The sequence below is a fragment of the Lygodium microphyllum genome, chromosome 9 (assembly GCF_053477565.2).
Source record: "Lygodium microphyllum isolate KBCC chromosome 9, Lygodium_microphyllum_v1.1.10, whole genome shotgun sequence".
Classification (NCBI taxonomy): Eukaryota; Viridiplantae; Streptophyta; class Polypodiopsida; order Schizaeales; family Lygodiaceae; genus Lygodium; species Lygodium microphyllum.
Genome location: NC_141143.1, coordinates 68,690,823 through 68,718,187, shown reverse-complemented (window position 1 = coordinate 68,718,187; position 27,365 = coordinate 68,690,823).

The window sequence follows — 27,365 nt, the reverse complement described above, 5'->3', positions numbered from 1 at the left end:
AGGAGTTTCCCTAGGCTTTAGCATGGCTGGGGGACTCAGGCCTAGATGAGCAAGATTGGTCAATTCTAGGATTGTTTATGTCATCGGGGTTTCCATGTTTCTCCTGAGGCTTTGTTATTGCGTCATGGTTCTCCTTGGATGTGACTGGTATAGATTTTTCTCCCTGTTGTGACAGTGTTGTATCCACTCTTGATTTGTCAATGCGAGTTTTGTTATCGGTGGATTGAGTGGTGCGAGAAACCATTGATGGTGATGGTCGCTTTTGACTTAGCAGAACACTCGGATGTTTTTTAGGTTTCACTGCTGTTAGGGGAGATGGTAATGGGTTCCTTAGTGGGTGGACTCAATGCTTTATTCCCAAGTTCTTCTGTGCTCTTGGTCTCAATGTTCTTGGCATCCACAACCACTTGTAAGTGCAGTTGTATTCGTTGTGTTCTCCTTTTGTTCGTGGGCAATGAAGGTGTCTTTCTCAAAGACTCAGGACCCTGAACTAGGTCAGTCATTGATGTACTTGGTTGGGTCTCATCTTTCTCTATCTTTGATGTGTCCTCATGGAACATAGCTGCGACTTGCTAGATAGCCTTGCTAGGTTGATTGGTCAGATGCACCATCTCCTTGGCCACATCTTCGAGATGTTTCTCCTCAAGCCTAGGCTTTAGGTGCTTCGACAGTGTTGGAGGTATCAAGGATGTTGGTTGTGACACCTCATTCACCAATGAATGGCTAAGGACACATTCCGCAAGAGGCATCATCACGGCCAAAGGCTATGACTTATGTGATTCCTGATTGGAAGTAGTAACGGCTAGTTCTGTGAGCTGGCCACTATTGGTAGGCTACAGTGTCAAGTCCTTAAGCAGATCAGAAGTGGTCATGTCTTTTGTCTCCCTTTGCGCATTCACCTGTGCAGATCGAGCATTAGTTAAGCTATTCACGATGGATTACACAGGTATATCCTTAGGCTAAGAGCTAAGGGTGGTGTCATGCCCTGCATTTTGGACATTTGGAAGCTTAGATGGAGATAGAGATTGGGATTGAGCAGCTGCACTTGATGGCTTTTGTTGTGCTTCTTGTGTCCATTTAGGGAAAGAGGATGTAGGAGACTTGGGACTCCTAAGTGGCTTTGACACTGGCTGGATGATTTGCTTGTGGCTGTTAGATGATTCTGCCATTTGCTTTGTTGAGCAATTAACCTTACCATGAGCAATATTGCGCCTATGATGCTCGTTATCCTCTTGGGAAATCAAAACCTCCTTGGGCACTGGTGGCTTTTATGCACACTTGCCAGCTACATATGATATTCTCTTGTTAAGCACGCTAGGCTAAGGGTCTACCCTTCAAATAGTCCCGTTTGGTTTCTTGGTTTTTGTAAGGGGCTCAGTCACTCCAACCTTGTTGAGTGAAAACTTGGATTTTCATCTAGATTTCCTCCTTCACTTCTTTGCTTTTGACACGATCTGGCCTTCAACAAAAAGAGGTGATTTAGAAGGCGACTTTGGTACCCAAATCCATCAGTTACCTACGTAATACCCTTGAGCACATAGCAACGCTTTGGATATCCATCGCGGCATTGTGCTGGCTCTCCATTGATGCCTTCATCTATGAGGCTTGGGCTTCTTTTGTGGCCTTCTACGATATTTGTAAATCCAAAGCCTGTCCTTGGCATTGTCTCCTGACCTTCTTGTTTCAAGTATGGCCTCACTCACTGGTTCCCTCTGTTCAACATGCGCTTGTATCAACTCTTTCAATAGGTCCTTGCCCTCATTACTAGGCTTGCCTGTTATGTTAGCACCTTCCTTGCCTTTCCCTCGAGGTTCGATGAGGTCACCCTTGCTAAAGGTTGTGATTATCCTCACACCCAATAGTGTCAAGTGTATCCTTTGTGCTACATAGTCGGTCTCACACTTTGTCGCCCCTTTGAAGGGTCTTCCTAGGAGGTTTTCTTTCCCATAATTGGCACTATTTGGAGGAACATGGAAGAGGATAGGCAAGCTTTCCATTTCAATAATTACAAGGATTTTGCACTTCCCTATAAGTGCTTGTGAGTGTCCCCCATAAGGACTAAGAGTTGCATTAGTCGGTGTGAGCTCTAGTTGGCCTAGTTGAGTCCATGCTTCATAGGTCAAGATATTAAAATCAGCTCCTTCATCGATGAGAGCATCGACACAGTGCTCCCTTTTTGCAGTGAGTTTGACACTAAGATAAGCAGGCGGTACTATTTCTTCATCTTCTGGGTCTTGGCTTGTAAATTTAAGCCTTCTGATGCATCCCTTTGAGTCCCCAACTGCACGACCAGATGTGGATTCTCCACTGATGTCTCGGGTCGTCTGTGCAGTGCCATTCAAGATGCATCTATCGTCAGGACTGTCATGTCTAGTTATCCTTACACTTGTAGCTTGATGTTATTCCGTTCCGCTCTGACTAGATGCAGTCTAAATGTAACCTAGATGTGCTTTTATGGTGTGGCCTTTTTTCCCTTGTTGGCTAGATTAGCCCATTGAGATTCTAGGGTCTCTATTTGTCTTTGTTCGGGTATGGGCTTTTGGTTATTGTTTTGCAAGTGAGAATATATGCTTCTGCAGAGCCATTACTATGCTAGGATCTAATTTGGAGGACCTATCACGGCACGTAATATATGATATTTCAATAATCTGAAAAAAATCATAAAACACCTTGAAAATGCACAAATGTTTTAATAATAGTGCCGAAAAGAAATCACCGAAGCGTATGTACAAGGTACCTAAACAACTCGGTCACACTCACATCGCTCCACCCATATTTTGTTTGCACACTTAAGAGTGCAAGCAGTGTCTTTAGGTGAGATACTTGGCACCCATCATATAATGGTATGGATGCTTCCTCTCTAAGTGGATCAAAAGTCTCGACATCCATGGGAATCAATGCATCGATCATTGCCTCCATCTCAGGCTCCAAGATTGTAGGTAGGTCTGGAAGGCTACTTGTCTCTGTTAACCCCAACACGACCCAACACGAAGAAAGCAAAAGGAAATAAAAAAGACACAGGGCAAAGGCGGAAAAAAGGTAGCCCGACTGAAGAAAGAATAGGAGAAAAGGCCAAAAGCACAAGGGCAACCTTAAAAGTCCAAGGCAAATACAAAAGGGGAAAGGCGCATTTTAAAATAAAAAGGCGCACCCTGAAATCTTGTAAAAGAGCGCCGGGCTCTCACCCGTGCAATTTGTAAATGTAGATGGGCGGTGGAAAGGAAGCTAGGAAGATAGAAGGACAATGGGAAAAAGGGCCTAGGCTATGGCCGGCCATGTAAAAAGGGGAAAAGGGGATGACCGCCCAAAAGGGATTTAGGGTTTTGTATATAAAGTTGAAAAGTGAATGAGAAGCTCATTCTTGTGTGTGGCCAAAAGTAGCTCTCCTCTTCTTCTTCTTCTTCTTCTTCTTCTTCTTCTTGCTTGCTTGAGCTTGTGCTTGAGAGAGGGAGTGTGAGAGTGTGAGGGAGTGAGTGTGTGAGGGTGAGGGACCGAGGAGGAGAAGCTCTCCATCTTCTCCTCTCTTCTTCTCTTCTCTTCTCTTCTCTTGTCTTGCTCGCGACAATGGAGCTTGGAGCTTGGAGCGAGAGGATCGAGCTTGCTTGAAGCTTGCACTTGGATCGTGGAGCTACCGGAGTGCGCGAGAGAGGAGGTAACTCGAACGGCACGGAGGTAAGCTCACTACACCCGTAGATATGGATGGCGCGTCGGTTATGTGAGAGGTAGCCATTAGTGCTCGGCTTGGAACGCTTGAAACAATAAGCAGTCCGTGGGTCTTGGCAGTTGAGTGAAAGCTCCCACATTTTGGTTCCGTTGCCGGGACAAATGGATTCAAGCCTTGAGCGCTTACGCGCTTCGAATCGAGCATCAAAGTAAGGGGTTTCCCCCAAACCGGTGCTTGAGATAGGTAGGAAGTGAGGGGGTTGAAGATGGTATTCGATCTCCTTGGCAAGTAGGTTTTTTATTTTTTGAGATTTATGTTATGAGATGGAGTAGTGTAGGTATTTACTTTGTGTTTTGGATGCATTTAGGATAGGAAAAAACAAAGAAAAAGAAACAAACAGTAGGGTTCTCTGTTGCTGTATCACAGGCTAAAACAGGGAAATAGGGGCACAGATCCTTGGAGTGCCATTCGATTCGAGCACCACAGTGGTTCCAGGCATGTCTGGCATTCCCTTGTAGTGTCTCGCACCTATCTGGAAGGCGCTGGACGATTTGGTGTAGTAGACGTCAATCTAGAGGCATCGCGTGCAACTCGCGGGCCGTCGGCCGCGTAGTCGGACCAGGTCGTCCGAGTCCCAGAATCGGACCAGTCCATACTCAGACACTCGGACTCGGACCACTCGGACCAGTCCATAATCGGACGCTCAGACCATCTTGTCCGATCGGACCACTCGAACCAGCCTGTCCGATTTTGGAACTCGAACCACTCGGACCAATCCGTCCGATTTTGAAAATCGGACGCTCGGACCACCGTCCGATCGGACCATCCTGTCCGATTGGACCACTCGGACCAGCCAGAATCGGACCAGTCCAGAATCAGACCGTCCGACTACTAGAATCGGACCACCCTATCCGATCCGATTCCCAGAATCGGACCACTTTGAGAATCGGACCACTTTTTCGATCTGACTCCTAGAATCAGACATGACCGAAATCGGACCACTGGGCCGATCGGACCAACCCAAAATCGGAACAGAGAGAAACAGAGACCCTAGAACATCAATGGGCCAATCTAGCCATCAAGGGCAAAAAGGCCACACCATGAGAACACAAAGACCTTGTGTTCAGACCATGTCTAGTCAGAGCAAAATGCAACATCAGCAAGCTACAAATGCCAAGATGACGAGACATGACACTCTTAACGAGAGATGTACCTTGAGCAACACTGCACAGACAACCCAAGACATTGGTGGAGAATCCACGTCTGGTCATGCAAGTGGGGACTCAAGGGCATCTGTCAGAAGGCTTAAATTTACAAGCCAGGACCCGGAAGATGAAGACATAGTACCACCTGCTTATCTTAGGGTCAAACTCACCGCGAAAAGAGAGCATACTATCGATGCTCTGATTGATGAAGGAGCAGATTTTAACATCTTGACCTATGAATCATGGACCCTACTAGGCCAACCAGAGCTCACACCGACTAATGCAACTCTTAGCCCTTATGGGGGACACCCACAAGCACTCATAGGGAAGTGCAAAATCCTTGCGACAATTGAAACAGAAAGCTTGCCTATCCTATTTCATGTTCCTCCAAATTGTGCTAGCTACGGGAAAGAAACCCTCCTAGGAAGACCCTTCAAAAGGGCGACCAAGTGTGAGGCTGACTATGTAGCACAGAGGATACACCTAACACTACCGGGTGTGAGGATAGTCACAACCTTTAGCAAGGGTGACCTCATCAAACCTCAAGGGAAAGGCAAGGAAGGTGCTGACGAAATAGTCAAGCCTACTAACGAGAGCAAGGACTTGTTGGAAGAGTTAATACAAGCACATGTCGAACAATGAGAACCAGTAAGTGTGGCCAAGAAGGTCAAGAGACAATGCCAAGGATGGGCTTTGGACTTACAAATATCATAGAAGACCCCAAAAGAAGCCCAAGCCTTATAGATGCAGGCATCGATGGAGGGTCAACACAATGCCGCAATGGATATCCAAAGCGTTGCTACGTGCTCAAGGGTACTACGCAGGTAACCGATGGATTTGGATACCAAAATCCCTTGCTAAACCACTTCTATCAGCTGAAGGCCAGAGTGCATCAAAAGCAATGAAGCACAGGAGGGAATCTAAGAGAAACTCTAGGTCTCGAGGCAAGAAACCAGACATGATTGTTCAAAAGAAAGAGCCTCAGCCTAGCATGTTAAATAGACAGATGTCATATGTAGCCATTGAGCACGCACAAAAATCATTAGTGCCCCAAGAGCCTTTGATTTCCCAAGGGGAGAACAAGCATCATAGGCACAACATTGCTCATGGCAAGGCTACTCGCTCAACCAAGCAAATGGCACAATCATCTAATAGCCTTGATGTGAGAGCTTTCACTCAACCGCCAAGACCCACGGACTGCTTATTGATTCAAGCGTTCCAAGCCGAGCACTAATGGCTACCTCTCACATAGCCGACGCGCCATCCATATCTACGGGTGTAGTGAGCTTACCTTGATGCCGTTCGAGTTACCTCCTCTCCCGCGCACTCCGGTAGCTCCACGATCCAAGTGCAAGCTTCAAGCAAGCTCAATCCTCAAGCTCCACGCTCCAAGCTCCATTGCCGCGAGCAAGACAAGAGAAGAGAAGAGAAGAGAAGAAGAGAGGAGAAGATGGAGAGCTTCTCCTCCTCGGTCCCTCACCCTCACACACTCACTCCCTCACACTCTCACACTCCCTCTCTCAAGCACAAGCTCAAGCAGGCAAGAACAAGAAGAAGAAGAAGAAGAAGAGGAGAGCTACTTTTGGCCACACACAAGAATGAGCTTCTCATTCACTTTTCAACTTTATATACAAAACCCTAAATCCCTTTTTGGGCAGTCATCCCCTTTTCCCCTTTTTACATGGCCGGCCGTAGCCTTGGCCCTTTTTTCCCATTGTCCTTCTATCTTCCTAGCTTCCTTTCCACCGCCCATCTACATTTACAAATTGCACGGGTGAGAGCCCGGCACTCTTTTACAAGATTTCTGGGTGTGCCTTTTTATTTTAAAATGCGCCTTTCCCCTTTTGCCTTTGCCTTGGACTTTTAAGGTTGCCCTTGCGCTTTTGGTCTTTTCTCCTTTTCTTTCTTCAATCGGGCTACCTTTTTTCCGCCTTTGCCCTGCGTCTTTTCCACTTTTGCTTTCTTCGTGTTGGTGTTAACACTTGAGCAAATCATTCAACAGTGCCAAGTCCACCTAAGAGTCCTAGATCTCCTACATCCTCTTTTTCCAAACGGACACAGGAAGCACAATAGCGGTTGTCGAGGGAAACTGCTCAATTCCAATCTCTATCTCCATCTAAGCTTCCAAATGTCCAAGAGGTGGGACATGACACCATCTGTAGCTCTCGGTCCAAGGATATGCCTGTGCAACCCAATGTGACCAGATCAACTCATGCCCGATCTACACAGACAAATGTTCAAAGGGCAATAGAGGATGCGACCACTTCTGATCGTCCTAAGGACCTGACACTGCAATCCACCAAGGGTAACCAGCCCACTAAACTAGCTGCTACTACTTCCAATCATGGATCACAGCAGTCACAGCCCTTGGCCATGACTATGCCCCGTGTGGAACGTGTCCTTAGTAGTTTACCTCTAGAGGAGGTGTCGCAACCAACTTCCTCGAAAACTCCAGCACTTTCAAAGTGCCTAAAGCCTAGGCTGGAGGAGTTAAACACAAGGGAGTTGGCTGAAGAGCTAAACTCCCCGAAAAGGGAGGCAGTTGTGTCCTCACAGCTTGGTAAGGCTATTCAGCAGGCCATGACTATCTCCCATAAGGACATACTAGAGAAAGAGAATGCTGAGGCACGACCAAGCACATCAACGGTCGATATAGCCCAGGGTCCTGAGACGTTAGATGCACCTGCGCTGACCAAGAAAAAGAGGAGGAAACAACGAAAACAACAACAGTTGCAGGTGGTTGTGGACCCCAAGAACATTGAGACGAAGGGTGCTGGAGAGCTAATGAATAAAGCATCGAGTCCATCCACCAATGAACACATTAATACCTCTCCTAATAGCGGTGAACCCTCAGACACATCCGTGTGCTCTGAAAAACCAAAGCAACAGTTGCCATCAATAGTTGCTTGCAACACTCTATCCACTGACAATAGAACTCACATTGATCAATCAAGAGTGGATACAATGCTGTCACAACAGGGTGACAAGGTCCTACCAGTCACACCCGAGAAGAACCATGACGAAATAGTAGCAAAACCTCAGGAGAAACGTGAGAACCCCAAGAGCATAAGAAATCCTAGTGTTGACCAATCTTGCTCATCTAGGCCTGAGCCCCTAGCCATGCTAAAGCCTAAGGAAACTCTTAGAACTTTGCATGAAATAGCAACCAAGCAAGCCCTCGTTGAACATAGAAGTGTCACAGAATGCTTAACTGAGTTGGATGCTAAGCTCAAAGTGGTCGCACGTGTCTACGTCCTTGTGGACATGGGCACAATCCCCAAGGAGCAACTTGGAGATTACTTGTCCTTCCCTTTATCTTGGGAAGAGCAGGAACATCTTAACGAGCACTATGACAGGCTCCTGTATGAACGCATGTGACTCATCTCTGACGAGGAGGCTGACGAACTGTGCTTAACCGTCACGTTCAATGAAGTGCTCTGCCGACCGAATCTCGTAGACATAGAGCAACTAAAGCGACTGACAGCAGGCCAAAGTCAATTTGAGCAGCATTGGTGCGAAACCTGCATTGTACTGGCCGAACTAGGGGCTCAGATCATGACAGTCTCTGAGGAGCAATTAGCCAAATGGCGATCCCAAAGGGACCCAACCTATGTGGCACCAACTTCCCTTCGAGTGCTAACTGGCATTTGGGGTGCGGACTTAGCTACAACTAGCCTAGAGAGCCCTCTGATTGATAAGGTTCTCATTGAGGAGGAGTTACACATTGCCAATAGACTCGGACAAGGTTCCATGCTGCTCGATGTGGCAAAATATCTATCGGTATTAAGTAAGCTACCACGAGTGCTGGATGCGTACGCCACGCTCCAGTACAACCCCCAATTCTACAATTGGTTCTTATCCTCATGAAGTGACATGGATTCATAAATATGTATATAAATAAACACTGATTTTTGTGTCACCATGTATAAACAATATCAGCACACACAAGCAATGATAGTCAAGCGCAGGGAGAAGAGTTGGGTTTGACAGGCTAAGCTCCTCAGGTCCTCCTCTCATCACACTTTTAAAAGTCGTGTGACCATTCCCACCTCCAAGTGAAGGGCATGCAACCCTCATTACCGCCATAGGAAGCCTTGACCAACGACTCCGATGGTGTAGATGGGATACCGTCCCTTTCTATACACATTTCCCCCTTTCTGGTCTATCCTTCCGAGGAGGAGCCCTGCCTAAATCCATGACCGCCAGCCGATGTAACTCGGCGTAAACCAAGATCTGCTAATGGCAGGAGGCTAAATATACATCACGGGGGCCATCCCTCTGCAACAAGCACTGCATGCCCTACCCCTCCCCTTCTCGTCCTATGCGCTTGATAATCTGCACTATAACCCCTTACATATGAATGGTCTTATCATGTGACAAATCCTAATCCTTGATTCGCATCTTACAGGCCCCCCCCAAGGAAAACATGGAGAACCAAGGGCAGCTAGCTTGCAAGGACACTCCCCGTAGCCGACGGGAACATGCAGCACACGCCCCTCCACCGGTGCGCTATGTGCCCACTCTTAAAAGGTACGCCAAGAAACGCGGCCCCAAGCGACACTGCCCCAGACGAAGGCCGAAGAATCCGTGGGCCAGGGAAGCGGATGCTCAGGGAGGCACACAAAATGTGGCAACGCCAGTTGCACAGACCCCCAATGCACGCTCGAGCACCAGGTGCTCACGAAGTGACAAGGTGGCCAGGAATAGGGCAGAATTTAATGAATTGTTTAAAGACATTTTGGAAACGGTAGCGGCCCGAGACTACACCATTCATGTCCCGGCCGACATGTTCCCTGCCCAGCCTCACGGGAGCCCCGCACTAGCACCGCCCCGGTCGCCTAGCCAACCGGACTCACCCCGCCTCGTACCTATCGACTAAATCCCTATGATGTGCAAGTAGCTCAACAAGTTAGCATGCCAAAACATTTTGTTTTTTGATGAGTAAAGGGGCAAGATCCCCACTTGTACACATTCCCGTTACTTCTCGTTAATGTATGCGACCTTAACAAGCAATGAAATAGGCATCCCAATAAACATCATAGAATTCTGGAAAATTATGTCTTATCATGATTGCATTTGTTCGATGCACTTAACACAAGCGAGCATATACTCTCACGAAGTGACAAGTGGATGCAAGATGATACAGGTCTTTGTGTGACAGTGTTTAATATCCAAGTCACCACAAGACCACCAACCCCACAAAGAACCATTATGGAGGAAGTGACAGGATACCAAGAAACAAAAGCCATGACGGAAATGCCACTTGATGAGAACTCAAGGACACCTTTGCAGAAAAAGCACATATTGCAACTGAGCATGGCCAAAGCATAATCATCGATTACCTCCTCCTTCTTGGCCAAACTCTATGTTCGGGCAGGAGCCACGCTCTCAACAAGGGCGAGCGTCTCTTCATCATCCAAGATTCAATTCGCAAGATGCTCTGCCCTTGTCCATGCACAGCTCACTCCAAGTGCTACCTCAATTGTTCGATGTCTCGCATGTTACAAAGAGGTTTGCAAAATCTCAAGTGTATCTCTTCATCTCAACAATAGTTCCTCTAGCATCAAGGCTGGTGACACAATCATCTCTGTAATATCAATTCTTCATAGCCTTTGAATCCCAACATTTCTCAATCCAAATGAAAGGCTAACAGTCTCAATGTATGGCATTGATTGTATTCACTTTTCCCACAAAAAAAAAGGAAAAAAGAAAGGAAAAGAAAAGAAAGGAAAAGAAAAGAAAGAAAGAAAGAAGAAAAAAAAAAAAAAAAGAAACAAGAAAGAAAGAAAAAAAAACACACCATCACAATACCGCACCTAGGGGTCCTCAAATTAGGTACGCCCAGTGACCTTGGTCGGCTGGCTCCGTCCCTAATCCCCTAGCCCTTTGTACATCCCCCACAATTGTTCAGGGCACATTAAGGGCAGGACATACCTAGGGAGCTCGCCTCGCCTATGGTTAGACCTGTCACCCTGAACCACTTACACAATTCTTTTGCACTCATCTCAATGCCATTACAATCCACAGTGGTAAGCAAGGCATGAAAGACAATGGAAAGTACACCATACTTTTCAAGCACTATAGGTAGTCACTAGCTACCAAGAGCTAGACATCAAGGAGCTCAATTATGCTACATGGCCTTGACAAGACCATAATGATGTCTCAAGCAATATTCAAGTGTACTTTTTCCATCTTCATCGACAAATTTTTCCATCAACTTAGCCCCTTGCTACACTAACCCATTGCTATACAAGGAACCAGGTCGTCGGTCTTCTAACTAAGTATAACCTAAATACTCACGAGCACTCACATACTATTTGCACCAAAGTATATACACGCTTTGGGTCCTCAAGTGCAGGACAATACTCCAAGATTACTTAGAGTTCGACTTGTCTCCCAAACTAATCAAAATATGTCTTGTGCACGATAAGAAGACTAGCACTACCCCTTAGGAAGAGACCACAGGAGAGGTTTTCAATTGCAGGTGTTGAAGACTCCAACGAAAGTGTCGTTTGCTCTTCATCAACACCCAACTCTGAATGCTTATCCCTTAGCATCCGACAAGCCCGCAAAGAATCGTCATGTGCAAACTCCCCAACAAACCAACATTTGTGCGGGCCATCGATGCAATCCCCAACACAGAATAGCCCTACCGCCAACTCCAACAACCTTCCACCAGCCACCTTGGCCACCAATAGGCCCCTAGGATCTTCTACCACACCAGCACCAACACTCCTCCACGGAAACCACAAGCGTCCTCGTCACCCACGTCTTCGGTGCATGCTACAGCCTGCTACCTACGACGGTGAGTGCCATGGGACTGGCACTCGTCTAGGAGGGGGGTAATGTTAACCCCAACACGACCCAACACAAAGAAAGCAAAAGGAAATAAAAAAGACACAGGGCAAAGGCGGAAAAAAGGTAGCGCGACTGAAGAAAGAATAGGAGAAAAGGCCAAAAGCGCAAGGGCAACCTTAAAAGTCCAAGGCAAATACAAAAGGGGAAAGGCGCATTTTAAAATAAAAAGGCACACCCTGAAATCTTGTAAAAGAGCGCCGGGCTCTCACCCGTGCAATTTGTAAATGTAGATGGGCGGTGGAAAGGAAGATAGGAAGATAGAAGGACAACGGGAAAAAGGGCCTAAGCTACGGCCGGCCATGTAAAAAGGGGAAAAGGGGATGACCACCCAAAAGGGATTTAGGGTTTTGTATATAAAGTTGAAAAGTGAATGAGAAGCTCATTCTTATGTGTGGCCAAAAGTAGCTCTCCTCTTCTTCTTCTTCTTCTTCTTCTTCTTGCTTGCTTGAGCTTGTGCTTGAGAGAGGGAGTGTGAGAGTGTGAGGGAGTGAGTGTGTGAGGGTGAGGGACCGAGGAGGAGAAGCTCTCCATCTTCTCCTCTCTTCTTCTCTTCTCTTCTCTTGCTCGCCGCAATGGAGCTTGGAGCTTGGAGCGGGAGGATCGAGCTTGCTTGAAGCTTGCACTTGGATCGTGGAGCTACCGGAGTGCGCGGGAGAGGAGGTAACTCAAACGGCACAGAGGTAAGCTCACTACACCCGTAGATATGGATGGCGCGTCGGTTATGTGAGAGGTAGCCATTAGTGCTCGGCTTGGAATGCTTGAAACAATAAGCAGTCCGTGGGTCTTGGCGGTTGAGTGAAAGCTCCCACAGTCTCCTCTGGCATTGACAGTATAGATTGGGCAGTGCCTTGCAAGTGGTGGATTGGCTCATGCACTCCATCCATCGCACGCCCACGAACTCTTCTAATTGGCTGCAAAGGGTGCACTCCTCCTTGGGACGAGACATCACCTCTCTGGATAGAAAATTTGCCAACCAAACCCAATCTTATTGTATATGGTATTCAATTAGCTTGCGAGTACAATGCATGATTGATATTAACTTTTCTTACCATTTGTTGAAAATCCGCAATCGCCTGATCAATGATCTCTGATTGCCAGCTTGCATTGAGAGCAAGGACATGGGACATGCTGATTAAGATATGCCTCACGATCTTGAACAACAGGACCTTCATCGTTTTCCATTTTATCTACGTTACGATAAAAAATTTGTTTTTGTTATCATTCTTTTTTTCTTTCTTAAATTGTTCTCCTCTCCTTCCATCTCTCTCTTTTTTTTCTTTCTTAAATTGTTCTCCTCTCCTTCCATCTCTCTCTCTTTTTCTACGTTATGACTATGACCACGACCATGACTACGACGAGCACGGCCACAGCCACAACCACGACCACGACCACGACCACGATGACTACGACCACTATGGCCACGATGACTACGACTACGACCACGACTATGACTACGACTATGACCACGACCACGACCACGACCACGACCACGACTATGATCATGACCACGACCACGACCACGACCATGACTACGACCATGACCACGACCACGATGACCATGACTACGACTACGACTATGACTATGACCACGACTATGACTAGACCATGACTACGACCACGACCACAACCACGACTATAACTATGACTACGACTACGACTACAATGACCACGACTATGACCACGACGACCATGACCACGACTACGACCATGACCACAACCACGACCATGACCACGACCACCACAACGACTATGACTACGACTACGACCGTGACTACGACTATGACCACGACCACGACCACGACCACGACCGCGACTATGACTATGACTACTTATATAGAGATGAAGAGAGAGACAAGAGTTAGGGAGAGAGTAAAGTTAGAGAAGAAGAGGAGAGAAGTGAGAGGTAGAAATAGAAAGAGAGATAGAGAGAGAAAAGAGATAGGGGGAGATAGAAGGATTTAGGGAGAGTATAGGAAGAGAGAAAGAGGGAAGATTGAGGGAGAGAGAAGGGTTGAGAGAAGAGAGAGGAGAAAGAGAGAGAGATCTGACTAGAGCATTTGACACCCATAGTCAACACACCGTGGAAAACACAAGCACAAATTGACATTGAATTATAGCAAGAAAATCCACCACAAAACAATAGTTATAATACTCAAGGTAGGATTTCAAAGTCTTACTGATTTCAATCGGTCATGGATGCCATACTATGGGTAGAATGCACTCACTAAGAATAGAATTGGTGATTCACCATCTTCTCTCCATCATCAATAGAATTCTCATTTACCATTTACAACTCACCCACCTTCTCTCCACACTATTGCACACTACAATCTCTATGAGGGCATGAGATTGGGATCTCCACAGATATCAAAGCATGATCTCTATCTTGATGGTTGCATATATACTACTACTACTCATGAAATAAACCTTAAAATAGTTATTATGCTCAAATATATGCTTGTTAGAGCAAAAATTTGTTCCTAAGACTATTCTAAGGAAGAAAGAGGGTTAATGATAAAAGAGTGTCCTTCCTTGTAAGTGATTTTATATTATATTTTTTAATTAAAATTGATAGTTGAAGATGAGTTTCCTAAGAGATCATGTGGTGATGCTGTTTTAGTTTTATGAAGCATATGAATGATGCTGTTTTAGTTTTTTGTATTTGTCTTTTTAAGAAGAGATTGATTTTTATGGAATATCCAAAGTTATTTTTGGATTTACGTTATGAAACATGAATGTTTTTCTAACTGATAGGCTGATTGCCTTCATTGTATACTTGCGTGGTGGAGGCTAGGATAAGCCCCATGTATGAGAGGTTTCTTTGTAGGAAGAACATTATGCTAGGAGGCACAAGTGTGCTAGGGTTCTCTAGACATATATCCCTTAGGTTTGTTAAGGATCGACCTAACCCCTATGAGCCTAGGATGAGCTTATTGTAAGGTCTTATTTCCTTTTCTCTCTTTCTCTTCCTCTCTCATTTCCTCTCCCTCCCTCACCCTCACCCTCTCTTTCTCTCTTTCCCTATTAGGTTTAATGATTTTTCTCTCTTTTTCTCTCTCCTCTCCCTCTCTCATTTTTTCTCTCTCCTCTCCCTCTCTCATTTCCTTTTCTCTCTTTCTCTCCCTCTCTCATTTCCTCTCTCTCCCTCACCCTCACCCTCACCCTCTCTTTCTCTCTTTCCCTATTATGTTTAACATCTTTTCTCTCTTTTTCTCTCTCCTCTTATTCTCTCATTTTTTCTCTCTCCTCTCCCTCTCTCATTTCCTTTTGCTCCCTCCCTCTCCCTCTCTCATTTTCCTATTATGTTTAATGTCTCCCTCCCTCTCCCTCTCCCTCTCCCTCCCTCTTCCTTTCTCATTTTCTCCCCCTCTCCCTCTCCCTCTCCCTCTCTTTCTCTCTCTCTCCCTCTTCCTCTCTCATTTCCTCTCCCTCCACCTCTCTTTCTCTCTCCCTCCCTCTCCCTCTCCCTCCCTCTTCCTTTCTCATTTCCTCCCCCCCCCTCTCTCTCTCTCTCTCTCTCTCTCTCTCATTTCCTCCCCCTCCCTCTCCCATTTCCTCCCTCTCCCTCTCCCTCTCTCATTTCCTCTCCCTCCCTCTCCCTCTCCCTCTCTTTCTCTCTCATTTCCTATTCATCTCTCAATATACACAAATTATACAAAAAACAAGTAAGAGAAAGAGAATGCACTCTCCCTCCCTCTCTCATTTCCTCCCCCTCCCTCTCCCTCTCCCTCTCTTTCTCTCTCTGTGGGAGCTTTTGCTCAACCGCCAAGACCCACGGACCGCTTATTGTTTCAAGCGTTCCAAGCGAGCTCTAATGGCTATCTCTCACCTAGCCGACGCTCCGTCGATCCTATGAGTGTAGTGAGCTTACCTTGATGCTTGCTCGAGTACCCTCCTCTCTCTTGCACTCTGGTAGCTCCACGATTCTTGATGCTAGCTCAAGCATCCTCAATCCTCCTCCATCTCCAAGCTCCATCCTCCATAGCCGTGCGCACAAGAGAAGAGAAGAGAAGAGAAGAGAAGAAGAGAATAGGAGATGGTGAAGAGCTTCACTCTCTTGATCCCTCACTCCCCCACACTCACTCCCTCACACTCTCACACTCCCTCTCTCAAGAGAACACACAAGCAAGAAGGAGAGAAGAAGAGAGGAAGAAGAAGACTCCTTCTGCCACACACCCAAAAGAATGAGCTTCTCATTCACTTTTCAACTTTATATACAAAGCCCTAAATCCTTTTTGGGCGGTCATCCCCTTTTCCCTTTATTACATGGCCGGCCATAGCCTAGGCCATTTTTCCCATTTCCCACCATTCTAATTTATCCTATTCCCAACTAATACGTACACTTTGCATAGGAGCGAGCCTGGCGCTCTTTTACAAGGATTCGGGAGTGCTTCCACATTTAATGGTGCGCCTTTTACTCTTTTGCTGTCTCGGGGCAACACTGAGACTTTTCGGGGGAAGGCGGTCTTGTGCCTGTCCGCAGGATGCACTTGCACCTGGTTGTACCCTAAGAAGCCATCCAGAAAACTGTAGGCTTCCTTGCCTGCCACCCTCTCAAGCATGTGCTTAGTGTACAGCAATGGATAGTTGTCTCTCTTCGTAGCAGCGTTCACCTTCTTGTAATTGATGCACACTTGGATTTTTCCATATTCCTTCATCACAATGACTATGGGTGATACCCACTCCGCTCAATTTCGTAAATGAATCCAGCTCTCATCAGCTTGTCAATTTCCTCTTTGATAGCATGAGCATGTTTTGGATTCATAGGGTACGGTCGCTGCTTGACCGGTGTTGCGTCTGACGTCATGGGTATATTGTGAGTCACGACACTCGAATCTACCCCCTGAAGCTCCTCTAAGGACTAGGCAAACACGTCTATATACTCTCGCAAGAGAGCGACAAGACTCGTTTCTTCTTCACCGATCAAGTCGTCGAAAATGAATACTGCTCGGGGTGTTTCCCCTTTCTGGGCTAAGTCTACCTCCTTGACTTTGGCTGGTCCCTCGATTGGTTCGCTCGTCTGCCCTTGACGTTTGGCACCTAGCAGAACTACTACCCTATCCCCTTTTTTGAATTTTGTGAAGTGTTTAGGGAGGTCCTGCGGCTTTCGTTGTTCTTCTGTTCGTGTATCCCTGGGTTGCTTTGCCTTTTCCTGCCTTAACCGTCTATGCCTCAGGTGGACAGGTAGATCCCCCTTGGTACATCTGGTCGTGGGCGGCCTAGGGATCTCTGGATCACTATCCGAACTAACTTCCGATTCAGAGTCAAACCCTCCGTCTTCACTAGAAGAGGTGATCTCCCCTAGTGGCCGCAGTTCAGATGGTGATTCAGTCCTAAGTATTGATGCCGGGCTAAGCCTGCTTTCTTAAGGTCTATGGCTCCTATGCGTTCCAACCAAGTGCGATCACATTCCATGTGCATGACTCCTCGCTCTACTCTAAAGGTCTGCCTTTTCTGTGGCTTGGTGCCTGCTCGTATCTGCTCAATTTCTTGTCCTTCAGTGTCGTATTCTACGGTATCTACTTCACCCTTGCTCTCATCACTGAAGGATTGACAGTCTTCGTATTCGTCGTTAGAATCCCCTTCATCAGACTGCTTGTTATCTCCTAGGGCTTGGTACACTTCTTGCCATTGGTCCGGGAGTAGGGCCCAGTTATACATGAGGTTTAAATCATGCACCCTGGTCCATTGCCACTTGGATTCCTCTAAGAGATCCTGGAGTGGTTTGAGGTTTGCAGCTGGATTGCTAGCTAGCTTGTCCATTAGGTATTCCAATATCCCCTGGAGTTCCCTTTTGTTGGATGGTACTTGGAAGGTGATAGGCTTAGGCTTTCCACGGAGGCTTCCTGTCATCATGCAAACTGGTATAAAGAGTGCTTCGTTAGGCTTGTCGATCATTTTGATGGCTTGCTCATACGCCTCATGGTCTGAGAATGGCAGGTCGATTGTAGCGAGAATGTGCATCCAATCCTGCTCATCCTTTGGGCATGGGATATACTTGGTCAAGGGCCCATAGGATTTTTTGACTTGAGTGTTCCCCTTGAGCATAGCAGAGATGGCGTCTAGGTCGACTAGTGAGGTCTTCCGAGTGTCCATTTCTATTCTTACGGCATCCATTCTATTGCCAAGGAAGATCAAGCCGTTACCCCAATCTTCGATGACTCTAGCATTGTGCATCCAGGGCCGGCCTAATAAGATATCATAGTCCACTCCCTTCATGACTATAAAGTCAACAGAGAACTGGACACCCGCGATCTTCACTAGCCAATTCTTAAGTACCCCGGATGGCTTCACTCTCATACCGTTTGCTAACGTGACATTGAACCTAGCAGTTTCGACATGTGGGTTTCCCCAAGTCTGAAGCACTGTGTGGCTAAGCACACTAACCCCAGCTCCTGTGTCTACGATTCCCTTTCTTGTTGTGTCACCTAAGGCTAGGACCGGTAAGACCGCGTGCATCTCAGAGCCTTCCCAAAAGGCATTGACGTGCAAGGATTTAGGCACGGAGTGCAGCGTCAAACTTGGTAATTGCGTTTCTGCATCATGGTCTTGAGGGTCTGTCGTGACCTGCTCTTGTGACCCTTTGACCTACTGCTTAAGATCTTGCCATAGGGTAGGATGCTACCTAAGCAGGTCTCCCAGGCTAAGTGTTACAGGGGTAGTCACTAACATGGTCAGGAGATCGTTGGATATTTTCCCTCCCCCGACCCGAGATTGTCCGGGCCACTGGCTGCGACTGACCTGCGGCTCTGTCGCGTCAAAGCTTGGTCTTAGCGGCACTGCTTGTGGCGCAGTTGCTTCTGCCGACTTAGGTTGAGGCGGTGATATTGGCATGCATACACTGGAGAGACCATTGATCTCGTCCTCTATGATGTGCTCAGCGTTTTTGAGATGCTCTTGAGCCTCCTTCACCCATTTCTTTACCTTTTCTATGGCCTCTAACTGTTGCTTTGGATGTGGATATTCCCCTACCTTAGCGCTTCCCTTTTCGGCCGTCTTAGGGGCTGAAGTCTCTGCCTCCGCGTCTGAAACCTTCTTTCCCACAGGTAGAGTCGTAGCACTCCGGTTTTTAATGCGACTTTAGCTTCCGATCTCTTCTTCTTCCGCCTGTGGCTTTTCTTCCCTATGGAGGTTGCATCAAGATTGCTAGGTCCTGGCAAAGAGATGCCGGCCTGCTTCGTTTGGGCTCTGGTCATGACCTGCAATGGAATAGGTGTGGCCTCCCCATTGAGGTTTTCGACACCAAACAGCCCCAATGGGACAGATGGCACATTGGCTGAGCTAGAGGATGGCTTTCGCTTTGAGCAATCTACAAAAAGATGGGTGATTCCGCACTCTGCGCACCTTTGGTCAGCCTTGTCTTTGTTTTGCTACTCTCTTTCAGGGCAGCGTGATGAGACATGACCGGGGTGACCACAAGTCCAACAAGTGACTAGATCTTGCGGCTACCCTCCTAGGCCTCTACCTCGTCCTCGTCCTAACGCCATCACCGGCACGGGTCGATAATCCATGAGGACCACGTTGCCCTCATCGTCGTGCAAGATGTAAGGGCATATGTAGGTATCTTCATCATTCGGCTCCTCCACGTAGTGGATTGGAGCGTCGCTCGATGGGTGGGTCATGTAAGGACCATGCGGTCTAGGAATGCCTGTAGGGTTTATATCCATTCTAGGGATAGCTAGTTTCATATCATTAGATGCGGGAAGAGCCAATGGGGCTCCCCTTCCGAAGAATGGCTGCGGCCTATTTGCTAGGTAAGGCTGGCTGTAGGGTTGCGAGTATGGAAGTCTTCTTGGCAATCTACAATGCGTGACATCATGGCCGAACCTACCGCAGTTAGCGCAAGGTCTCGACCTAAGGTCTTGACACTCTGTCGGAAGTGGTTTCCGCCATAGTACACACATTGGACGTGCGGGCGCGTTGGTCATCTCAACATGTCTTATAACTTGGCTAATTCCATCTTGACCTCAACCAAGCCTTGGTCTGTCTCGGTGGCCTTCCCCTTATCTTGGGGTGATGGGATTGACCGCTCACTAGAGGTTGACGTTCTCTCTGAGCTTCGCAAGTTGGTCTCCTCTAGATTTGAGCTCCTGGAGCTCTGCTCTTTCAGCTAATCATCGATTCTGATGGCTTCCTCAAACACTCTAGCTACCGGGTCCCGCTGCAAGCTTGAATTGCCTGCCAAAGCCTTATATAACTCCTCGTCTCAAATTCCGTTGGTGAATACAGTCGAAACTGCTCTTTCAGTCAGTCGCTCACCCAGGGGGATTCTCCTGAAGAGGCTCCTCACATGGGTCACATAGTCATGGATGTCCTCCTTCTCTTTCTGCTTGATGTTCATCAAGCGTACTAGCAGGTTATCGGAGTATCCGGGCTCGGCGAATCTCTTGACGAAGAGATCCTTGAGGTCATTGAAGTTGGCTCGCTCTACAGCATCTAGGCTTGTATAATACGTCCTACCCTTATCGCCTAGGCAAAGCCCGAATGCTTGCGAGCATTGAGTTTGGTCATTGAGGCCGTTGACTTCGCAGACTTGCTCAAACTGCTCAACAAAGCTATATGGGACGTCATGAGGTAGGTACTTATCGAGTTGCTTGGCAACAATCGGTATTTTGGCCTGGCTTTTTGAGCCTTGGTTCACCCCTAATCCTGCAAGCAGCGATGTTGCTAGTGCGGTGGCACTCTGCTCTACAGCTATATTATCGAGCAGCCATTTCATGAGAAGCTCGCTCAACGTCAAGTCTCCCTCTAGTGCTCTCTCATGGTCCGTTCGGTTTCGGCCAGCCAAGTTCAGTACTCGCTGCACCTCATGCAGCTCCATGCTTTGCCTTTGGCTCCTAGCCTGCTGATCCCTATTGTACTCAGCTATGCCCTGCAATGCCTTGCGGGCTAGCCTTCTCTCTGCTTCTAGATCTGCAATGATTGCATCCGCTGTCCTGCCGCAGTGCTCGTACCAGGTGTGCACGTCGTAACTACTCACCAACTGCTGAATAGCATCTGGGAATACATTCAAATTGAGCTCCTCATTAGACTGATGGTCTGAGCTCTCTTCTGTCATGGTCGAGTTCTCATGCTCCACTATGTTGTCGATCAGTTTGGATAGACTTGACAAATCCTCGTCGTTGGCGCTCCTTGCTTGGTCCTATTCTGCGCTTTGATGGTTTGTCTATGTCTTGGGTCCTCTCCTATTGGTGGGTTCCTTGAGTGGTTTTATCTGAGTGAGTTCCTTGTTTTATTGAATACAGTCCTCAATTTATGATCACTCAGTGTGTGTCGTTTCTCATGTACTTGTGGTCAATCAGGCTTTCAGCTCTCTTATGTATACTTTAAGCACAGAATTCAATGTGAGTGTGGCAATCAATCTCTATATGCTTACGCCCTCTTGTCTCGTCTCGGGCCTAATAAGCTTCATTGCTCAAGTCCTGGCCGTTTTAGTGGGTTCTAGGGTCTGCGTTGCTTCTTATTGTTCATTGGGGGGTCGATCACAGGTCCTACGATTGGATTTCTGTTCTCAACGCGTCAGGTCGCTAGGGAGTGCTCCAGCACTGTCCCCCTATCCCTTAGTCGTGACTCCTACGTCGGGAACTACCTATAAGGCGTTCGCTATGTTGTCCTGGAGCAGGTTGTGCTTCTAGTCGGTCGTGGGGGTCAATTTTTTATGCTTTCTTTTTCTCTTCTGCCTAAGGGTTGTTGAGATATCGAGCTCCACTCGTGATATGCCAGGGTGACCATTATGCATTTATGTCACCGACTTGTCAGTTTGCAGATGTGGTTGGTACACCGCCCATGAATAATAGCTAGATGACAACTATCCTTATCTACTCTAGTTCATGGCTCAGTTAGTATGCCACCTTAGTTAGTTGAGTTTGGTTTGAGACCCATATATAGGGTTCTTCTATTTCTTTGTACTAGAGTTTTTTTGGCTTCCACAACTAAGAAGAGGAAAACTGTTTTTTAGCCTCCACCTGTGTGTGTATTCCCCCATTGTGCAAGCAAGAAAGCTACAAGTGAGACTCCTTCCTTCTCTCCCACAATCTTGACATGGTATCAAAGCCTTGTTCGTGGTAAGGAGCTCAAGAAAGCAAACCAAGTTCGCGGTGTTCTGGTAAAAGGACCAGTGTTGCTTTCATTTTCATGTTTTGGGAGCAAGTCTCTGCAGGTAGCACAGCCGGAAAGTGCAAGAGTGCATTGTCTCAGATTGAGACATCCTTCGCGGTGTAGCAAGAGGGCAGTATATGCTGCGGGAGAGGTCTTTAGCCCTTGGTTGCTCTGTTTTTTTTATTTGAGGCCATTTCGGGGCCTGTTTTGGAGGCGGAGGTTTTCTGCACGCACTCAAGAAAAGGCCCTGTTTTATGCTGTGAGACCACTGTTCTACAGGTCGGTGAAAAGTTACTATAGAAATTGCATTGTATGTCTGTGCGTAGAGACATTGGGAATTACAGAATCATCCTTGTTGCCTGTTGATGCAAAATCGTCACTAGGAAGTGACTGTGTGGTCAAATACCACTTTCGTCAGTTTTGCAGATTTGCCCTTGTGAGGCTGAAGCTGTGTTCTTTGTAGTGATAGAATTTTTTGCAGTGTTCTGTAATGGCGTCTGATTCTCTTTCACAGATTGTCACTAAAAAGCTTGACAAGAACAACTTCCAAGCATGGAAGTTCAGAATGACGAATTTCCTTATGGGAAAAGGATATTGGGAATTCGTTGCAGGAAATGAAGAAGAACCAGTTCTTCCTGATGTTCCCAATCAACAGCAAATGCAGGCATTTAAAGCATGGCATGAGAGAGCCAGGAAAGTTATGTACTGGCTATCTATCAGCATTTCAGACTCTATGATTGTGCATATTCAAGATGCAAGTACGCCAAAGGAGGCATGGGATACTTTGTCAAAAATGTATAGCACAAATACGCAAGCCAGGAAAATGCAGTTCAAGCAAGAGTTGCACAATGTGTAAAGAGAAAGTATGAGCATCAATGAATACCACATGAAGGTGAAGAAGATTGCAGATGCACTTGCTTCCATTGGGTCGCCAATGGAAGATGATGATTTAGTTTCCGTGACCTTGAATGGTCTAGAAAAGGATTATGCACAGTTCCGAACATCCATTTCCATCCGTGAAAGATTTCCTAATTTTGAGGAGTTGATTGCTCTTCTAATTTTTGAGGAGCAGAGAAATGGTGGTGCATCTTCTTCAGGAGGAACTTCAAAAGAAGCTGTCTTCTACTCAAATGCTGGAAGAGGTAGAGGCAGGGGTAGAGGAGGCCGATCTGGAGGCCATGGTAGAAATCAGAATATGCAGCAAACTCAAGAAAACTAGCCCTATGGAGAAGGACGTGGTAACTCTAGAGGCAGGGGGAGCCAAAGAGGCCGTGGTGGATGGCAAAGAGGCCAAAATGCAAACAGCAATGTTGAGTGCTACTACTGTGGTAAAATGGGTCATATGGCTAAAGACTGCTATAAAAAGCAGAATGACATCATGAATGGAAAATTGCAACAAGAGAATTATGCATCTTCTAGTAGACAGGGTGATGACAGAAATGAGCATTTGTTTATGGTGCAGCACATGAACAATTCTATGACAAGTGCAGAAGAAAGCAACAAAGTGTGGTATGTTGACTCAGGTACGTCAAACCACATGACAGGTCATGTAGAATGGATGCAAGATGCAAGGAAAATGGAAAAACCAGGATTCGTGGAGACTGGTGATGATACTGCACATCCTATTGTGCAAATTGGAAAAATTCCCTTGTCTATGCAAGATGGGAAAAAGCAATACCTATCAGATGTATTTCATGTCCCGAATATCACCAAGAACCTGGTTTTTGTTGGTCAAATGGTTGAGCAGGGTTTGCAGGTCAGATTTAATCCTCATGGATGCTTTGTTGAGGATATGAAAAATAAAGGTCGCTTGATAGCAAAAGGAAAGAAGAAGGGCAGAATGTTTACATTGGATATAGACATGCTTGAATTGAGTGCAGCAATGTTTGCACATGGGACCGGTGTAGTTGCAGATATTGATATCTGGCATAAACGCATTGGTCATGTTAATGTACAGCGACTTAAATCAATGTAGGCCCAAAATATTGTTGCAGGATTGCCTAAATTCAAGGTTGCAGAAACGCATAAGGTATGTGAAGCCTGTCAGTTTGGAAAATAGGCAAGGAAACCATTTCCTAGACATGTTCAAGAGAGTAAGAAGCCATTGGAATTAATCCACTCTGATGTGTGGACTACTAAAGCTGCATCTCTTCGAGGCTGTCATTATTTTATCACTTTTATTGATGACTATAGCAGAAAAGTTTGGGTGTATTTTATGAAAAAGAAAAGTGAAGTGTTTGGGCATTTCAAAACTCTTAAAGCTATGGTTGAAAAAGAAACAGGTCTGCAATTAAAATGCCTAAGGTCAAATGGAGGGGGAGCGTACCTCTCAAATGAGTTTGCAAGGTTCCTGCAGGAGCATGGCATAAAGCAGCAATATTCATGCAGTCATACCCCACAACAAAATGGAATTGCAGAAAGAAAAAATAGGCATATTAAAGAGGTATCTCGTGCCATGCTCAACGAAAAAGACTTGCCAGATTTTTACTGGGCTGAAGCAGTTGCTACAGCAGTCTACATAATGAACAGATGTCCCACTGTAGCAATACATAGGATGACTCCAGAGGAGAGGTATACTGGTAGGAAACCAGATATTTCTCATTTGAAGTTTTTTGGTTGCATTGCCTATGTTCATGTGCCAGATGAGTTGAGATCCAAGTTGGATCCAAAAGCTGAGAAGTGCATCTTTATTGGTTACTCTCTGCAGCAGCAGAAAGGGTATAGATGCTATAACCCTTCTACTCGTAAGTTTACAGTGAGCAGAGATATTGTTTTTTATGAGATGAGTAGCTGGTATAAACCAATAAATATGATTGATGATGTAGATGCACAAAATGGTAATGCTGCACAGAATTCACAGCAGCAGTCATAAAATATTAGTGGACCTGGAGTGTCCTCTAGCAGTGGTTCACATTCTTCACCACGGACAGGCAGATTGAGATCAGGAGAATCTTCTCAAAGCAATGCAGATAGTGGTATGTAGGTATCACGAAAAGGAAAAGAGAAGGTAGATCAGTCCATGTTTGATGCAAATGCAGGTCACTCTTATGTGGATGGTGAATCCAGTGGCTCAGAACAAAGCATTGATGATGAGTTGGGTATTCCTTCTGTTGTTACACCTGGAGTAAAGAAGACCATGGATGTTTTGAGAGCATCTGGAAGTGAGCCTACTTTGCACAGGTCTACCAGAGCTAGGTATCCTGTGGATAGGTTGAAATATGATGGATTTACAGCCATTCACTATGCCTATATAGTCAAAGTGATACAGGAACCAGAACCCATGTCTTTTGAGCAAGCCATGGGAAAAGAAAAATGGGAGAAAGCCATGGATGAAGAAATGGATGCTTTGGAAGCAAATGCTACATGGAAATTGGTACCTTTGCCTAAAGATAAGAATGCAATTGGTTGTAAGTGGGTTTATAAGGTGAAGCACAATGCAGATGGTTCTGTGAACAGATACAAGGCAAGATTAGTAGTCAAGGGGTATGCACAAACATATGGCATTGATTATGAAGAAACATTCAGTCCGATTGCAAGGATGGCAACCATAAGAGCAGTCATTGCTATGGCTGCATCAAAGGGATGGTCTTTACATCAGATGGATGTAAAGAATGCCTTCTTGCATGGTGATTTGCAATAAGAGGTCTATATGGAGCAGCCACCAAGTTATGTGCATGCTGTTCATCCTGAGTTTGTTTGCAGGTTGAAGAAAGCCTCGTATTGCTTGAAGTAAGCACCTAGAGCATGGTCTGACAAGATAGGACAGTATCTTGTCACTATTGGCTTTCAAATTTCCAGGGCAGATTTCTCACTTTATGTGAGAAAAACAGATAAAGATATTATGCTACTTGTCATTTATGTTGATGATTTGATTATGACAGGTGATAATGATGAAGATATCCTTCATGTGAAAATGCTATTGAAGCAGAAGTTTGAGATGAAGGATTTGGGAGAGCTGCATTATTTCTTGGGCATTGAGGTGATTGGATCACCAAGTGGGATATGGCTCTTGCAGAGGCAGTATGGATTGGACATGCTATCCAAATATGGGATGACAGGCTGTAAGCCTATTTCAGTTCCTTTGGAGCAGAATGTGAAGTTGAGCGCAGATGCAGGTGAGCTTCTCGAAGACCCTACTATGTACAGACGCATAGTAGGAAGTTTGATTTATATGACTATTACCAGGCCAGATTTGAGCTATGTTGTTGGATTGGTAAGTCAGTTTATGCAGGCTCCAAGGAAACAGCATTTGAATACGGCTAGGCGTATACTCAGGTATGTGAAGTCCACATTGCAGTATGGACTATTTTATGAGACTGGGGTTCAGATACAGTTACATGGATACACTGATGCTGATTGGGCTAGTAGTATTTCTGATAGACGATCTACTAGTGGATATGTGTTCTCTTTTGGGAGTGCTGCAATCACTTGGAGCAGCAAGAAACAGCCTACAGTTACCTTGTCGAGTACAAAGGCTGAGTACAAGGGTGCAGCAATGGCTGCATGTGAGGTAGCTTGATTGCATAAGCTACTTTATGATATGCATCAGTCTACAGATGGGCCAGTTGTCATTTATTGTGACAACATGAGTAGTATACACTTGGCAAATAACCAAATCTATCATGCTAGAGCAAAGCACATTGAGGTGCATTATCACTATGTGGGAGAGAGAGTTTTACTAGGTCTTATTAATCTAGTTTATGTGGGCACAGAGAATCAGGTAGCTAACATATTTACGAAGGCATTGGGCGCAAAGAAGCTGCGCAAGTTCAGAGACCTGCTTGGTGTGCAGGAATTGGGATTGAGCTCGAGGGGGAGTGTTGAGATATCGAGCTCCACTCGTGATATGCCAGGGTCACCGTTGTGCATTTATGTCACCGACTTGTCAGTTACAGATGCGGTTGGTACACCACCCATGAATAATAGCTAGATGACAACTATCCTTATCTACTCTAATTCGTGGCTCAGTTAGTATGCCACCTTAGTTAGTTGAGTTTGGTTTGAGACCCATGTATAGGGTTCTTCTATTTCTTTGTACTAGAGTTCTTTTGGCTTCCATAACTAAGAAGAGGAAAACTGTTTTTCAGCCTCCACCTGTGTGTGTATTCCCCCATTGTGCAAGCAAGAAAGCTACAAGTGAGACTCCTTCCTTCTCTCCCACAATCTTGACAAGGGTGTGTCCGATTTTGAGAATCAGACGTCCGATTTTCCAGTGGTCCGATTTTGAGAATCGGACCAGGTGGGTCCGATTTTGAGCTATCCCATTCTCAGAATCGGACAGGGGTCAAGTGTCCGATTTTTGAAAATCGGAAAAGTGGTCCGATCGGACCAGGTGGGTGGTCCAATTGCTGACGTGTCCTAATCCATGGGTCCGATTCTATGAGTCAGACAGGGGTGGGTCCGATTTCCTCGATCGGACGAAGCGTCCGATCGGACGGGGTTGGTCTGAGTGTCCAAGTGTCCGAGTGTTCGAGTGTCCGAGTGTCCGAGTGGTCTGAGTGGTCCGATTCCCAAAATCAGACGGGTTGGTCCAATCGGAC